The 18,240-nt window shown below is 45.8% G+C and overlaps 1 long non-coding RNA gene across 1 annotated transcript in view; it reads right to left on the reverse strand.

The window, feature by feature from the left end:
* LOC119878409 overlaps positions 1-16,336 on the reverse strand; it is a 39,890-nt gene extending 23,554 nt beyond the window's left edge. The window contains exon 1 of the long non-coding RNA XR_005386839.1: positions 16,290-16,336. This is a non-coding gene — a long non-coding RNA (uncharacterized LOC119878409). The remainder of the gene's footprint in view (positions 1-16,289) is intronic.
* Between the last annotated feature and the right edge of the window lie 1,904 nt (positions 16,337-18,240).

Below are 18,240 nucleotides of genomic sequence, written 5' to 3' on the forward strand. Positions count from 1 at the left end.
GGGAGGGGCCCCACGAGGAGCCGGGCTAAGGCCAGGCGGTGTGCCCCCTGGTCAGGAGAGCTTTGTTCCAGAGAAGCAGGATCTGCACCAATCTTCCTGGGCAGAATGGCGCCCACAGGGATTCAGAGCAGGACCCCAGGAGGGCGGGGATACCCACGGGCTCCCTGGGACACTAAGAGACACCTGCACTCCCAGGAGAGTGCACCAAGCTCCCTAAGTGCTGCAGGGCACGTGCACTGACTTGGGAGCAGCTCAGAGGGGTTCGGGCAGGGCTCTGCGTGGAGCAGGTTGCATGCCCCGGGAGCAGCTTGGTGGCAGTGCCTCAAGCAGAGGAAGTGGCTCCGTGCAGAGGGGGCTGTGCGGCTCCGGAAGCAACTCGGAGGTGCTCAGGCGGCGGCTCCCTGAGGGGGCTGCCCGACCAGGAGCAGCTCAGAGGGGCTGGGCGGCAGCTCCGGGGAGAGGCGGCTGCACAGACAGGAGCGTGAATCCAACAGCGCAGGCCCCAGAGCACAGGGCGCCAGGACACAGCCCAGGATTAGGCCTCCCCGGGGACAGGCAGAGGCCCGGATGGCCCAGGACAGCAAGGACGCTCCTGCCCAGAGCTGAGCAGATCAGCGGTCCCGCCCCAGAGCCTCCAGGCCCTGCAGATGGACTGCTCTGGAGTTACTGTGGGTGCTGAATACAGGTATCCAGAGCTGGCCGCTGCCACTGGGGTTGTTCCTCCTGAGGCCTCACGGGGTAAACTACGCCCACTGAGCCCTGCACCAGGCAGTGGACAGAGCAGCTCCCCCAAGTGCTAACATCTGAAAATCAGCACAACAGGCCCCGCCCCAGAAGTCCAGCTAGACGGACAAGTTCCAGGGGAAGTCAAGGGACTTAAAGTATACAGAATCAGAAGATACTCCCCCATGTTTTATTTTTTTATTTCTGATTGCTTCGCCCTCCCTTTTTCCCCCTTCTTTCTTTTTCTTTCTCTTTTTATTCTCTTTTTTCCTTCTATCTTCCTTTATTCTTTTTTCTTTTTCTCTTTTCTTTCCTTCTTTCTCTCCTCTCTTTTTCTCCTTTTCCCAATACAATTTGTTTTTGGCCACTGCACTGAGCAAAATGACTAGAAGGAGAAGCTCACCTCAAAAGAAAGAATCAGAAACAGTCCTCTCTCACACAGAGTTACAAAATCTGGATTACAATTCAATGTCAGAAAGCCAATTCAGAAGCACTATTATACAGCTACTGGTGGCTCTAGAATAAAGCATAAAGGACTCAAGAGACTTCATGACTGCAGAATTTAAATCCAATCAGGCAGAAAGTAAAAATCAATTGAATGAGATGCAATCCAAACTAGAAGTCCTAACGACGAGGGTTAACAAGGTAGAAGAACGAGGGAGTGACATAGAAGACAAGTTGATGGCAAAGAGGGAAACTGAGGAAAAAAGAGACAGACAATTAAAAGACCAGGAAGACAGATTAAGGGAAATAAACGACAGCCTGAGGAAGAAAACCTACGTGTAATTGGGGTTCCCGAGGGCGCCAAAATGGACAGAGGGCCAGAATAAGTATTTGAACAAATCCTAGCTGAAAACTTTCCTAATCTGGGAAGGGAAACAGGCATTCAGATCCAGGAAATAGAGAGATTCCCCCCTAAAATCAATAAAAACCATCCAACACCTCGACATTTAATAGTGAAGCTTGCAAATTCCAAAGATAAAGAGAAGATCCTTAAAGCAGAAAGAGACAAGAAATCCCTGACCTTTATGGGGAGGAGCATTAGGGTAACAGCAGACGTCTCCACAGCGACCTGGCACCCCAGAAAGGGCTGGCAGGATATATTCAGGGTCCTCAATGAGAAGAACATGCAACCAAGAATACTTTATCCAGCAAGGCTCTCATTCAAAATGGAAGGAGAGATAAAGAGCTTCCAAGACAGGCAGGAACTGAAAGAATATGTGACCTCCAAACCAGCTCTGCAAGAAATTTTAAGGGGGACTCTTAAAATTCCCCTTTAAGAAGAAGTTCAGTGGAACAATCCACAAAAACAAGAACTGAATAGATATCATGATGACACTAAACTCATATCTATCGATAGTAACTCTGAACATGAACGGGCTTAATGACCGCATCAAAAGGCCCAGGGTTTCAGACTGGATAAAAAAGCAGGACCCATCTATTTGCTGCCTACGAGAGACTCATTTTAGACAGAAGGACACCTACAATCTGAAAATTAAATGTTGGAGAACCATTTACCATTCAAATGTTCCTCAAAAGAAAGCAGGGGTAGCCATCCTTATATCAGATAAACTAAAATTTACCCCGAAGAATGTAGTGAGAGATGAAGAGGAACACTAAATCATACTTAAGGGATCTATCCAACAAGAGGACTTAACAATCCTCAATATATGCCCCGAATATGGGAGCTGCCAAATACTTAAACCAATTAATAACCAAAGTAAAGAAATACTTAGATAATAATTATCTTATACTTGGTGACTTCAATCTAGCTCTTTCTACCCTCGATAGGTCTTCTAAGCACAACATCTCCAAAGAAACGAGAGCTTTAAATGATACACTGGACCAGATGGATTTCACAGAAATCTACAGAACTTTACATCCAAACTCAACTGAATGCACATTCTTCTCAAGTGCACATGGAGCTTTCTCCAGAATAGACCACATACTGGGTCACAAATAGGGTCTGAACCGATACCAAACGATTGGGATCGTCCCCTGCATATTCTCAGACCATAATGCCTTGGAATTAGAACTAAATCATAACAAGAAGTTTGGAAGGAGCTCAAACACGTGGAGGTGAAGGATCATCCTGCTAAAAGATGAAAGGGTCAACCAGGAAATTAAGGAAGTATTAAAAAGATTCATGGAAACTAATGAGAATGAACATACAACCATTAAAATCTTTGGCATGCAGCAAAAGCAGTCCTAAGGGGGAAATACATCACAATATAAGCATCTATTCCAAAACGGGAAACTACTCAAATACAAAAGCTAACCTTACACATAAAGAGGCTAGAGCAAAAAAAAAGCAGATAGATCCTACACCCAACAGAAGAATAGAGTTAATTAACATTCGAGCAGAACTCAAGGAAATCGAGACCAGAAGAACTGTGGAACAGATCAACGGAAGGAGGAGTTGGTTCGTTGAACGAATTAATAAGATAGATAAACCATTAGCCAACCTTATTAAAAAGAAGAGAGAGAATATTCAAATTAATAAAATCATGAATGAGAAAGGAGAGGTCACTACCAACACCAAGGAAATACAAACGATTTTAAAAACATATTATGAACAGCCATACACCAATAAATTAGGCAATCTAGAAGAAATGGACGCATTCCTGGAAAGCCAGAAACTGCCAGAACTGGAACAGGAAGAAATACAAAACCTGAACAGGCCAAAAACCAGGGAGGAAATTGAAGCAGTCTTCCAAAACCTCCCAGGACACAAACGTCCAGGGCCAGATGGCTTCCCAGGGGAATTCTATCAAACGTTTAAAGAAGAAACCATACCTATCCTACTAAAGATGTTTGGAAAGTTAGAAAGAGATAGAGTACTTCCAAATTCGTTCCATGAGGCCAGCATCACCTTAACTCCAAAACCAGACAAAGACCCCACCAAAAAGGAGAATTACAGACCAATAGCCATGATGAACATGGATGCAAAAATTCTCAACAAGATACTAGCCAATAGGATCCAAAAGTACATTAAGAAAATTATTCACCATGACCAAGTAGGATTTATCCTCGGAACACAGGCTGGTTCAACACTCGTCAAACAATCAATGTGATTCATCATATCAGCAAGAGACAAACCAAGAACCATATGATCCTCTCATTAGATGCAGAGAAAGCATTTGACAAAATAGAGCATCCATTCCTGATCAAAACACTTCAGAGCATAGGGAGAGAAGGAACATTTCTCATCATCTTAAAAGCAATCTAGGAAAAGCCCACAGCAAATATCATTCTCAGTGGGGCCGCACTGGAGGCCTTTCCCCAAAGATCAGGAACAAGACAGGGATGTCCACTCTCCCACTGCTATTCAACATAGTACTGGAAGTCCCAGCCTCAGCAGACAGCAAAAAGACATCAAAGGCATTCAAATTGGCAAAGAAGTAGTCAAACACTCCCTCTTCTCAGATGACATAATACTTTACCTAGAAAACCCAAAAGCCCCCACCCCAAGATTGCTAGAACACATACAGCAATTTGGTAGCGTTGCAAGATAAAAAATCAATGCCCAGAAATCAATGGCATTTCTATACACTGACAATGAGACTGAAGAAAGAGAAATTAAGGAGTCAATTTCATTTACAATTGCACCAAAAAGCTTAAGATACCTAGGAATAAACCTAACCAAGGAGGTAAAGGATATACCCTAAAAACAATAGAACACTTCTGAAAGAAATTGAGGAAGACACAAAGAGATGGAAAAATATTCCATGCTCATGGATTGGCAGAATTATCATTGTGAAAATGTCAATGGTACCCAGGCAATGAACACGTTTAATGCAAACCCTATCAAAATACCATGGACTTTCTTCAGAGAGTTAGAACAAATTATTTAAGATTTGTGTGGAATCAGAAAAGACCCCGAATAGCCAGGGGAATTTAAAAAAGACAACCTTATATGGGGGCATCACAATGCCAGATTTCAGGGTGTACTACAAAGCTGTGGTCATCAAGACAGTGTGGTACTGGCACAAAAACAGACAAATAGATCAATGGAACAGAATAGAGAACCCAGAAGTGGACCTTGAACTTTATGGTCAACTAATATTCGATAAAGGAGGAAAGACTATCCATTGGAAGAAAGACAGTCTCTTCAATAAATGGGGCTGGGAAAATGGACATCCACATGCAGAAGAATGAAATGAGACCACTCTCTTTCACCATACACAAAGATAATCTGAAAATGGATGAAAGATCTAAATGTGAGACAAGAGTCCATCAAAATCCTAGAGGAGAACACAGGCAACACCCTTTTTGAACTTGGCCACAGTAACTTCTTGCAAGATACATCCACGAAGGCAAAAGAAAAAAAAGCAAAAATGAACTGTTGTGATTTCATCAAGATAAGAAGCTTTTGCACAGCAAAGGATACAGTCAACAAAACTAAAAGACAACCTACAGAATGGGAGAAGATATTTGCAAATGATGTATCAGATAAAGGGCTAGTTTCAAAGACCTATAAAGAACTTCTTAAAATCAACACTAAAGAGACAAAGAATCCAATCATGAAATGGGCAAAAGACATGAAGAGAAATCTCACAGAGGGAGACACTGACATGGCCAACATGCACATGAGAAAATGCTCTGCATCACTTGCCTCAGGGAAATAGAAATCAAAACTACAATGAGATACCACCTCACACCAGTGAGAATGGGGAAAATTAACAAGGCCGGAAACCACAAATGTTGGAGAGGATGCGGAGAAAAGGGAACCCTCTTACACTGTTGGTGGGAATGTGAACTGGTGCAGCCACTCCGGAAAACTGTGTGGAGGTTCCTCAAAGTGTTAAAAATAGACCTGCCCTATGACCCAGAAATTGCACTCTTCCCTATTTACCCAAAATATTCAGATGCAATGAAATGCCGGGACACCTGCACCCCGATGTTTTTACCAGGAATGTCCACAATAGCGACACTGTGGACGGAGCCATGGTGTCCATTGAAAGATGAATGAATAAAGAAGATGTGGTTTATGTATACAATGGAATATTCCTCAGCCATTAGAAACGACAAACACCCACCATTTGCTTCAACGTGGATGGAACTGGAGGGTATTATGCTGAGTGAAGTAAGTCAATCGGAGAAGGACAATGTATGTTGTCATTCAATGCGTTAATATAAATAATAGTGAAAAGGAATATAAGGGAATGGAGAAGAATGTGTGGGAAATATCAGAAATGGAGACAGAACATAAAGACTCCTAACTCTGAGAAGTACTAGGGATGCTGGGAGTGGGAGGGAGGGCAGGGGGTGCGGGTGAATGGGTGACAGTACTGAGGGGGGCACTTGACGGAATGAGCACTGGGTGTTATTCTGTATGTTTGGCGACATGAACACCAATAAAAATAAAATTATCATTAAAGAAGAAGAAAGAAAGAAAGAAGAAAGAAGAAAGAAAGAAAAAGAAAGAAAGAAAGAAAAAAGAAAGAGAAGAAGGAAGGAAGGAAGGAAGGAAGGAAGGAAGGAAGGAAGGAAGGAATGAAGGAAAAGAGGAAGAAGAGTGGCACCTGTGTGGCTCAGTTAGTTAAGCTTCTGCCTTAGGCTCAGATCATGATCCAGGTCCCAAGGCAGGCTATCTGTTCAGCAGGAAACCTGTTTCTCCGACTCCCTCTGCCCTCTCACTCATGCTTTTTCTATCCACTCTCTCTCAAATAAATAAAAAATATATTTGAAAAAGAAACAAACCCACAAGGAAGAGAAATCTCCCATGTAGAAATATTTCAAACAATTTTTGCAGACATTCCACCGTCAAGTTCATGAGCATAGCTTCCCACTCTTATGTGTGGAATAAACATAGTAACTTCCTTCTACAAAATATAATGTGAAAACTTAAAATAATATTGATAATATAATAATAATAATTAATAATAATAAAGGATCAGTTTACTGCAGAAAGGTGACAAACACTACCTCAGCAAGATCATCAGATTGATACCAAGACTGACAAATCATGTTGATAGTATCTATCCTTTATATGATATAATGAAAATGGCAGTATATCTCTGTATATAATCCACCAAAAACTGTTCAATCATGAGATAAATGAGACATGTCCCAACTGAGGGAAATTTTACAAAATACTCTACTTCTCAAAGTGTTCCAGTTCAACAACAACAAGGAAAGGCTGAAAGACTGTCACAATCCAGAGGAGCCTAAGAAAACATGAGGACAAATGGAATGTGATATGATTTCCTTAGCAAAAACTAAGGAAATCTGAATAAAGTTGGTCTTTAGTTATTGTGACTATTTTAATATTGATTCATTAGCTAATATTTGTGCCGTACTAATTAAGATATCAATAATTGGAGAAATTGAGTGCAAGTGCATGTGAATGCACTGTAGTATCTTCTCAATTTCCCTATAAATCTTTGTTTTTTTCCTAAGAAATAAGATTTATTTTGAAAATTGACTTAAATGAATCAGGCTTCAAGTATGAAGACATTTTAAGAATAGTTGAATTAACTTTGCCTTATTCTTAAGAGTTCCTTTGATGGAAACAGAGTAAGAATTTTTATCAGAAGGAAAGAAAACACTTATGAATACGTATAATGCCTCCTCAACCTGAAAAGCAGTAAAGGAAAATAAATAGCAAATCAGATAAAAATACTTCTAGTACAATAGACACCATATTGCAAGTGCATTTTTTAAATTTTTTTTTATTTATTGTGATAGTCACAGAGAGAGAGAGAGAAGGCAGACACAGGCAGAGGGAGAAGCAGGCTCCCTGCACCGGGAGCCTGATGTGGGATTCGATCCCGGCTCTCCAGGGTCGCGCCCTGGGCCAAAGGCAGGCGCCAAACCGCTGCGCCACCCAGGGATCCCTGCAAGTGCATTTAAAATTAGCAATGCATAACATTTATTTCCTTGACATTTGTCTTCAAAGAGTTCACAGTGTTTCAGTGTCAGTTGAAACAGGGGAAGAATCTCAGGGAAGAATCCTTCACATAATAATAGGACCATTGGTAATAATGTCTCTCAGTACTTTCTAAATCCATAAAGATGCATTTTCTAATGAGTGACTGAACTGTGAAGAAAGAGATGAGAAACCCTCATCCCTCTGAACTACTTGTGTCAGAATATTTTAACCATAGTACTACGGATAGTAAATTATCCTTATTAACAGGAAATACGTCTCACATTGGAATCTGAGCAATCAATGGCAGAGAAAAAACACTTTGACCCGCTCCTCATCTTTTAAAGACTAAGAGAGTTTTTCTATGTACGAAGTCAGTTGTCAAGATAGCCTTAGGGAATAAGAGTCAGCAGCATCGAATCCTGCTGCACAGCTGGGACACCCACACACCAGGTCTTCCTGATCACAATCACTGGGCCTGTCCCCCCAACACAGGATGCCACGTTGAGGTCATTTGCAATTGCTCTCTTAGGAGCTCTTGGGAAGGGGGAAGGAACTAGATAGGATGGGACAGGACACATGGAGGCCGAGAAAATTAAGGCCATTCCAATTTAAATTCAGCATTCGTACATGCCCAGCCATCCCAGGCCCCTGTGAAGAAGAGATGAAATTTACATTACTTCAGTTACAGGAAAAAAACAGAAGTTTACAGCTTAATGTCCTAGAAAGCCCCACAATAGAATCAAAACAGAGCCCAGGCCAAGGGCAGGAAGCCCCTATTAGAATGACAGCAGAGCTCAATGCCCTTGAAGGCTCATATCAAAATGTAAACAGAACTTAAGGAATTGCTCCAGCCCTTCTGGAGTCGCTGAGACCAGCCCTTAAAACTAAGCTAAAACCCAACTCCGGGTCCTAGTCCTTGCTCCGCTGTGTTGGGTGTACTGGGACGCAAACTCGAGTTTGGAATTCAACCCTTGTGGTTTGCATTGATGTCAGCTCCTTAGTGGTTTCTCGGATACGCAATCTTGGGCACAATACCCCCATGTCCCCTCCCACCTTGGCTGAACCCCTATCCCCTCCCAACCAGGCTGACACTCCGTCACCTCCCCGCCCACAACAAGTGGGCACAGGTCCTCACAAAGGTCCCACGGGCATGGTGGGGACTCCCCCCATCCCTGGCATCCCAGAGGAAGGAAGGAGGTTTGGCAGGACACACTCCCATGGTGACCACAGGGCTCCCTGCCCAGCATGGCAGCTCGTGACAGGTCGGGGTCTGTCCCTGACCCTGCTCCTCCCCCCCAGTTTTCCCACAGGAAATGAAGGAGGAGGCCCTGGTCTCCTCCAGGGACATAACGCAGGTAGACTTGGACGTCAACAGGACGTTCGGTTAGCCACATCATATATTAGGACTGCTAGGGTCGGGTGAGGCTGCTGGGCCAGGGGCTTTGGGGCCCCGGGGCTTCTGTGTAGGGAAAACGGAGCCTCTGACACCAGGGGGAGCAACAGCAGCCAACAACACACCACTCCATGGTAGGGTGATTGGGATGACCACCGTGCCCACCCCTCTGGGCCTCAGGGATGAGGAGCCACTAGGATGGGGCTTCCAGGGGTTGCCATGGGAGCTGAACACCAAAGGGGAGAGGGTCGGCCCCATGAGAAGCAGGGATGGGGTGGGGGATGTGGGGGGCAGGAACCAGACCTGGGGGCGAGGTGGCATGGCCGTGGCTGGAGCAGGATACACATCGATCCCATGAGGGTTGGACGGGTCAGAGTGACACCCATCTCGGTGCTTTATATATTTCTAAATTCTATGCATTTAATTTGAGACAATTTGCAATTTGAAAGCATGCATATTATGATGACCCCCAGATAATGCCCCCGGTCCAGCCACGGCCCTGCACTGACCACACGGCCCCAGGGGCAGGTGTCACAACAAACCCCAGACTGGGGTCGCCTTGAACTGTAGATGTCTCCTTGTGCATCTTAGGGGAAGAGATACCCTGTGTGCGCAGGCCCCACACGACATCCCCCTCATTCCCCACTCCCACTCCATCCCCCTACATCATCCCCAAAGGCATCCCACCTAAATGATCCCCCTCACACCCTCACAGCCCCACACAATCTCCACCCACACTATACCCCAACACCATCCCCCTACAACATCCCCCACACTCCACCACAATCATAACCCCTCCCACAGGATCCACCCCCACACCATTTATCCCTAGCAACGACCTGGTGCAGATGCCCCCTGTGGGACATGCTCACCCTCCCCGAGTTTCCCTGTATACCCTGATCCCATCAGAAGCCTGGGTCCCATAGAGTACCCAGTGGTTGCAGGGAGCTGGAAAGACAGGGAGCCCCCGACTGGGTGGGTGCAGGTGAGTGGTGCAGACGATCCACCGTGTCCTGCTTCCACCCACTGTCCCTCCTGGAGGGCGGCACACCCTGCACAGGACACCAGCACCTAACCCATAGGAACCTGGGTGACCTGGCCCCGGGCTCTGTGGGGGCTGAGTTGATTTGAGCCCCCCCAGGCCTAACAAAAAGACTAATGGGATCCAGCCCCCCATGGCCCTGGCCATCCCTGGATTCTGGCCCCGGGCTGAGCAAGCTGTATCACAGCTGGATGTGGCCTCTTGGGCCCTGGGTACCCCACCGATCCAGGTCGCTGACCTAGGGCGCCCTTTGGATCCTGGGACACCCCAGGGTGGGGAGAGCAGGGGTAGGCTGGTGGGCCCCACCCATACTCACACCAGGAGGCAGGCTACTCCAGGTGCTGGGGTACCTGGGAGCCCGAGGCCGGGGTCCAGCTGCCCTGCGGGGATCCAGCAGGAGCCCATGAACTGCAGGTCCAGGTCAGCTCTGCTCTCCTCAGAACCGTCTCTCAGGCTGAAACCTCAGGACACACGCCCCCCCCCGGATTCCACACATGCTCCCAGGTGGGGGACTCCAAAACCCCCGCACCCCCACCCCGTGTCATTCTTGCCCTCCCCTAAAGGACAGAAAGCTCTCCGTCCCTAGGGGAAGGTGTGCACCCTCGGCTCTGAGCCCGTTTGCTGTAGAAAGTCAATAAAGTGTTGTGGTGCGAAAATGCACAGGCAGCCCTTTTCTGTGTCTCCCAGAACACTGCATGGGGCTTGGAGAGACCCCCAGGGAGGAGGGGGGGCACCACCCAGGCCCCACCAGCCCCTGCAGGGGCGCCACCATCCATACCCAGCTGACCTCTCCATGTGACTTCCAGGGGCGGCCGGATGCCAGGTTCAGGACCTTACAGACTTTACTGGGACTCAGGCTGTGCCCCTTGGGCCAGGAGGGGCTGGGACAGAGTGCCAGCCAGGAAGCCTCAGGTCACCAGTTTCTGTGCAAAGCCACCCGATGTCTGTGCTCTCTCTGTGAAGGGGGCCGGGGCAGGCCGTGTTCTGGGGCCCCTCCTCCACCCATCATCCCCGTACCTGTATGCCTGGGGATCCCAGGACCGAGTCCCACAGCGGCCTCCAATTGGGGAGCCTGCCTCCTTCTGCCTATGTTTCTGCCTCTGCTGCTCTCTCTGTGTCTCTCATGAATAACTAAATAAAATATTTACATTTCAAAAAAGAAAGAATACTGTAACAAGCGATGAAGAAGGGCATTATTTCATAATTAAAAAGACTCTCTATCAAGATCAAACTATATATTTATGCTGCGAAAATGGCAGACCTAAATATAGAAACCAATTAACAACAAACTACAGGAACTCACTGATAATAATACAATGACAGCGGATTTTAACACCCAATTATGGCAATGGACCGATCGTCTATACAGAAAATCAACAAGGGAAAAATAGCCTTGACACACTGGACCACAGGGACTCAACAGATATAGTCTGAACATTTCTTCCTAAAGCAGAATACACATTCCTTTCAATTGCACATGGGACATTCTCCAGAACAGGTCATATCATGGCCCAGAAATCAGCCCTCAACAGGTACAACAGGTACAAGAATGTTGATATCACACCCTGTACATTTTCGGACCACGACGCTATGAAACTCGAAGTCAACAGTAAGAAAAAATTTGGACAGACCAAAAATACGTGGAGATTATGAACATCCTACTAGAGAATGAATGGAGCAACCAGGAAATTAAAGAGGAAATTTAAAACAAATGAAAATGAAAACATGTTTCTCCAAACCTCTGGGATGTAGCAAAGGCAGTCATACAAGGGAAGTACATAGCAATACAGGCCTACCTCAAGAAACAAGAAGTCTCCAATACACAGCCTAACCCTACACCTTAAGAAGCTGGAAAATGATTAGTAAAACAAAGCCTAAAGCCTATAGAAGACGGGGAAAATAAGATGAGAGCACAAATAAACAATACATAAACAACAAAGCAGTAGAATGGAATAACGAAACAAAGAGCTGGTTCTTCAAATAAAAGAATTAAAAATGATCAAGCCCTAGCCAGCCTTATCAACGAGAAAAGAGAAAAGACCTAAATAAATAAAATCACAAACGAGAGAGAGATCAAATCAACACCAGAAAAATAAGACAATTATAAGGGAATACTATGAAAGATTATACGCTATCAGGGATCCCTGGGTGGCGCAGTAGTTTGGCACCTGACTTTGGCCCAGGGCGCGATCCTGGAGACCCGGGATCGAATCCCACGTCGGGCTCCCGGTGCTTGGAGCCTGCTTCTCCCCTGCCTGTGTCTCTACCTCTCTCTCTCTCTCTCCGTGTGACTATCATGAATAATAAATAAATTTAAAAAGAAAAAAATTAAAAAAAAAGATTATACGCTAACATACTGGGAGACCTGGAGGAAATGGACAAATGCCTAGAAATGTGCAAACGAGCAAAACTGAAATAGGAAGAAATAAAAAATGTGAACAGACCCATAACTAGCAAAGGATTTGAATCAGCAAGGCACCTGGGTGCCTCAGTGGTTGAGCATCTGCTTTGGCTCAGGTCATCATCCAGGGTCTTGGGGGAATCAAGTCCCACATCAGACTCCCCGCATGGAGCCTCAATTTCCCTGTGTCTATACCTCTGCCTCTCTGTGTCTCTCATGAATCCATAAATAATCCTTAAAAAAGAAAAAAGATAAAAAATGAAAGGACCCAAATAAAATCTCAAATGAGAAAAGAGATATTACATCCAACACTAGAGAAACAGAAACGATTATAAGAGAACATTATGAAAAATTATATGCCAGCAACCTAGAACCTGGAAGAAATAGATCAATTCCTGGAAATATATAACATAGCAAAAATGAAAAGGAAGAAATAAGAAACTTGAACAGACAGATAACCAGCAAAGAAATTGAATCAGTAATCAAGGATCTCCCACAGGAGATGCTTAGATCAATAGAACAGAATGGAAATCCGAAACGATAGAAACCTGTAACTCTATGATCCATTAATCGACAACAAGGCAGGACGGAATATCCAACACAAAGACAGTCTCTTCAACAAACCCTAACCCTGACCCCAGGAAAGAACAATGGTATTGGGAAAACCAGGCAGCCAAATGCAGAAGAATGAAACTGGACCACTTTCTTATACGATATATATAAAAAATAATTCAAAATAGATGAAAGACCTAAATGTGAGATCTGAAACCATACAAAGAAGGAAGATAGGCAGCACGTCTTTGACATTAGCCAGGGATCTTATATATATAAAATATATTATATATATATATTTTTTTAATTTTATTTTCTATATTATATTATTAAAATATATATATATTTGTTTTTTTAATTTTTATTTATTTATGATAGTCACACACAGAGGGAGAGAGAAAGAGACATAGGCAGAGACAGAAGCAGGCTCTATGCAGGGAGCCTGACGTGGAACTCGATCCCAGGTCTCCAGGATCGGGCCCTGGGCCAAAGGCAGGCGTTAAACCGCTGCGCCACCCAGAGATCCCTGGATCTTCTTTCTAGATATGCCTCTGAGGTGAGGAACAAAAGCAAAATACTATTGGGAATTCATCAAATTTAAAAGCTTCCGCAAGTGAAGGAAAAAACCAAAGCTAAAAGTCAACATACAAAATGAAAGGCGTAATTGGTAAACAACACATCCAGTGAGAGTTAGTATGTAAAACACATAAAGGAAATATAAATCTCAAGATCCTAAAAACAAATTATGCAACTGGAGATGGGCAGAAAATGATGGACTTTGTCTCTGACAAGACAGCCAGATGGCCACCAGACCACGGAAAGACACTAAGCGTTACCCCATCAGGGAAATGCAAACCAAAGCCACAATTATATGTCCCTGACAACCGTCATAATGGAATATTAACACACAAAAAACAACAGGTGTTGGTGAGGCTATGGAGAAGGGGTAGCACCCTTACACTCCTGGTGGCATGCAAAAAGATGTAGCCACTGTGGAAAACAGTGTGGATGGTCCTCGAGAAGTTAAAAAAAGGGGATCCCTGGGTGGGTGCAGTGGTTTGGTGCCTGTCTTTGGCCCTGGGCGCGATCCTGGAAACCCGAGATGAATCCCACTTCGGGCTCCCAGTGCATGGAGCCTGCTTCTCCCCTTGCCTGTGTCTCTGCCTCTCTCTTTGTGACTATCATAAAAAAATTTTTGGGGATCCCTGGGTGGCTCAGCGGTTGGCACCTGCCTTTGGCCCAGGGCGCGATCCTGAACCCAGGATTGAATCCCACGTCGGGCTCCCGGTGCATGGAGCCTGCTTCTCCCTCTGCCTGTGTCTCTGCCTATCTCTCTCTCTCTCTCTCTCTCTCTCTCTCTGTGACTATCATAAATAAAAAAAAGGGATCCCTGGGTGGCGCAGCGGTTTAGCGCCTGCCTTTGGCCCAGGGCGCGATCCTGGAGACCCGGGATCGAATCCCATGTCGGGCTCCTGGTGCATGGAGCCTGCTTCTCCCTCTGCCTGTGTCTCAACCTCTCTCTCTCTCTGTGACCATCATAAATAAATAAATTAAAAAAATATATATTAAAAAAAAAATTTAAAAAAAAAGAAAAAAAAATTTTTTAAAAAAGAAGTTAAAAGAGCTACTACCCACGATTCCAAAATTGCAGAGCTAGGTATTTACCCCGTGGATACAAAAGTCTTTAGTAGATTCTAAACACGCAGCACAGTGTTTGTAGCAGTGTAAACAACAGCCAAACTGTGGATACAGCCCAGATGTCCATCGGCAGATGAATGGGCAGAAAGATGTGGTAAATATACACACTGCGACATCACTCGGTCTCAGAAGGGATGAAATGAAGCCATTTACAATGACGTGGAAGGATGGAAAGGATTTTGCTAAATGAACTCAGTCAGAGAAAACAGATACCAAATACCATACAATTGCATCACATGTGTTTTAAGAAACCAAACAAACTGGCAAAGGGGCTCAGGGGGGATGAGAGAAGCAACCAAGAGACACACTCTTAGTCACAGAGAAAACTATAATACCAGAGGAAGGGGGAATTGGGGAATCAGGGGATAGGGACAGTGGAGGGCACCATACCAGTACCAGGCGTTGTTCCAAGGGTTGAATCACTATGTGGTAAACTGGAAGCTATCATACTGTGTTTACAAACAGGAATTCAAGTAAAACTTTAAAATAATAATTGGTATTTGATGAAACATGGGCGCAGTAGAGATTATCAGAAAGACAACTAAAATCCAAATAAAGGGTCTCTAACCCACAAATCCCCTCCCTTAGCTCAGCTCGGGAGAAGCCTGCCATGTCTATTCTGACCCCAGCAGAAGCCTGTATTTTGATTCTCCGGGGAGGACACTGACTTGGTGAGTCATGCTATCTTTGATCCAAAACCTAGAGTGCACAAAACTAAACTGCCCATTACTACGAGTCCCAGTGCAGGCACATGCCAAACCCAAACTCTAACCATACACAGACATAACCCTAACCCCTATACTTAATCCTAATGTTAACATAACCCTTAAACAAAACCCATCACTAATCGAAAACCAAACACAAACCCCAAGACCAAAACACATTCACTGAAACTTTCTGCCAACCCTCACCCTAAATCCAAACCTATTCTAAACCCTTAAGCCTGACCCCTACATTAAATCTAACCCTAACCTCTAACCCTAACCTTAATATACTCAATCCTATTCCTAACCTTAACCTGTACCCTAACCTTAACCCAATACCATCCTATCACATACCCCAAACTGTACTCTACCTGTACCCTAAAACTAACTCTTAACTACTACCCAAACCTATCTCTTACCTCTTACCTTTTTCCAAACCATAACCCTGACCCTGACCTGACCCTAATCCCTAACTAAACTAACCCTAACCTAGCACTACCCCTATCCTAAACCTAACCCTCGCCCTAACCCTAAACATAGCCATTTACCCTAACCTCTAACCCTTACCCCTAACCCTAACTCACACCACCCTAAACCAACCCTAAATGGAAACCAAAACCATCCCTAACTGTAACCATAACCCTAACCCCCACCCCACACCTCCTGCCCTAATCCCTAAAGCCTAAACCCTAACCCTAACTCTAAATCCTATCGCTAACCCTAACCCCGTTCCCTAATCCCTAATACCCACCCTAACTCCTACTACTGACCCTTACCCTTATCCCTCACCCTACCTCTAATCCGTACCATACATAATCACTAACACCTAACATCTACCTAAGGCTAAGCACCAACTGCCTCCCCTCCCCTACCCTACCATTCATTCTACCCATCTCACTTACCCTGTGGTTCTGAGGAGTCCCTTCTGATGTGGACGTGGCCCCCAACGGAGCCTCCAGAGTCCTCCAGGGGTCCTGAGGAAGCAGGGCTCCTTGAGTGCGGACGTGCCCCACGTGTTCCTGAGTCATAGTCAGCGGGTCCTGAGGATGCTGGGTCTCCTTCACTGTGGACTATGCCTCACATCCTCTGGAAGCCTTAAGCGGTCCTCAGGTGGCCGGGGGCTCCTGTCAGCCTGGACATGGCCCCACATCCCCCAGAAAACTCATGGCGCATCCTGAGGAGGCTGTGGGCTCCTGTCAGCATAGACGCAGCCCATATTTCCAGAAGCCAAAGTCCAGGCCAGGTCCTGTCGATTACGTGGCCCCCACATTTTCCTCAGCCTCACCATAAGACCTGAGGAGGCTGGCGGCTCCTGTCAGCATAGATGTGGCCCCAAATCTTCCAAAAACTTCACAGTGGGTCCTGAGGAGGCTGGAGACTCCTGTCAGTGTGGATTGGCCACCCACATTTTTCTGAGGCCTCACCACAGGCCCTGACAAGCTGGGGTCTTCTGTCCACATGGACGTATCCCATATTTCCCCAAGCCACACTGGGGGTCCTAAAGAAGTCACATCCTGGTGTGGTAGATGTCACCCAACGTCCTCCCGAACATCACTGAGGGTTCTGAGGAGACCGGGGCTTCCTGTCCCGTGAATGCGGACCCCAACTTCCGAAGCCTCACTTATGTCCTGAGGTGGCCCAGGGGCTCTTGTCAGCGTGGATGTGGCCCATAGCTTCCTGAAGACTCCCCGTGGGTCCTGAGTGGCCCAGGGGCTCCTTTCAGCCTGGATGCAAGCCCACAATTCCCCTAAGCTGCAGCTCATCACGTGACCTTCCCCACGTCCTCCTCAGCCTATCCTAGCACAGGCTTGCTCCTGTTATTGCAGGCAGATTAGGCCTCCTGCCCATTCAGGCCCCCTGGTGGGGGCCTGGGCGGGCGCCCCCTGCGGGACCTCAGGCGCTATAGGAGCTGTGCAGGAGGCAGCGGGCGCATCAGGGACAACACCTGCCTCCTTTCAGGCTCCAGCTGTGGCCTGTTCCTTCGGAAACGTCTCACTGAAAGGAGCCTAACACCCCTTCCCCAGAAATACTAAAGGACAAGGAATTGGAGCCCACAGGACGCGAAATGAATGTGGACAGACTTTTACCACATCCCACAAAACTCACTCAACCCTCTTCCACTGTGGGCGGACTGCGGCTGGTGCAGCCACCCTGGAAACAGTTTGGAGGCTCCTCAGGAAGTTACAAATAGAGCCGCCCTGCGACCAGCAGGTGAAAGGCCTGAGCTCACTCCGAAGATACAGATGCGTGAGAATCGGGACACCTGCATGTCCTGATGTTCACAGTATCCGGTCAACAGTAGCCACATTGTGGGAGGAGCCTCGTGCCCTCGGGCAGATGATGGATTAAAAGATGGGAGATAAATGATGGTCATAGAGAGAGGAATGGTATTCAGCTTTCAAAGAGAAAGAAATCTTGCCATTTGCAATGACGTGGATAGAACTAAGGATCATGTTAAGTGAAATAAGTCAGTCAGGAAGAGAATGACCGTGTGGTGTCATTCATAGGGTGATTAAAGAAGCGAAGCATATAACAACTGTGAAGGGAAGAAAAACAAAATGAAAACAGTTGCAGAAATGCAGACTGCTTAATGATAGGAAACAAACTGAGGGTCGTTGGAGGCGGGGGGTGGGTTAACAGAGACCGGCATGAAGGAGCATGTGATGTCATGAGCACTGCTGTTATCTCCAACTGTGAATCCGTGAATTCTTCCTCTGAAGTATAATACACTATCGTTAATTAATTGGGTTTAAATTAATTAAGTTAAAAAATCGTTGTTCAAAGCACATTTCCTTCTGAACTCTCTGTTTGCTCATTCAGCTTATACTGGGACCACCCGCCGTGGGACTGGTT

This window comes from Canis lupus, unplaced genomic scaffold (assembly GCF_011100685.1).
Source record: "Canis lupus familiaris isolate Mischka breed German Shepherd unplaced genomic scaffold, alternate assembly UU_Cfam_GSD_1.0 chrUn_S1591H1781, whole genome shotgun sequence".
Lineage (NCBI taxonomy): Eukaryota > Metazoa > Chordata > Mammalia > Carnivora > Canidae > Canis > Canis lupus.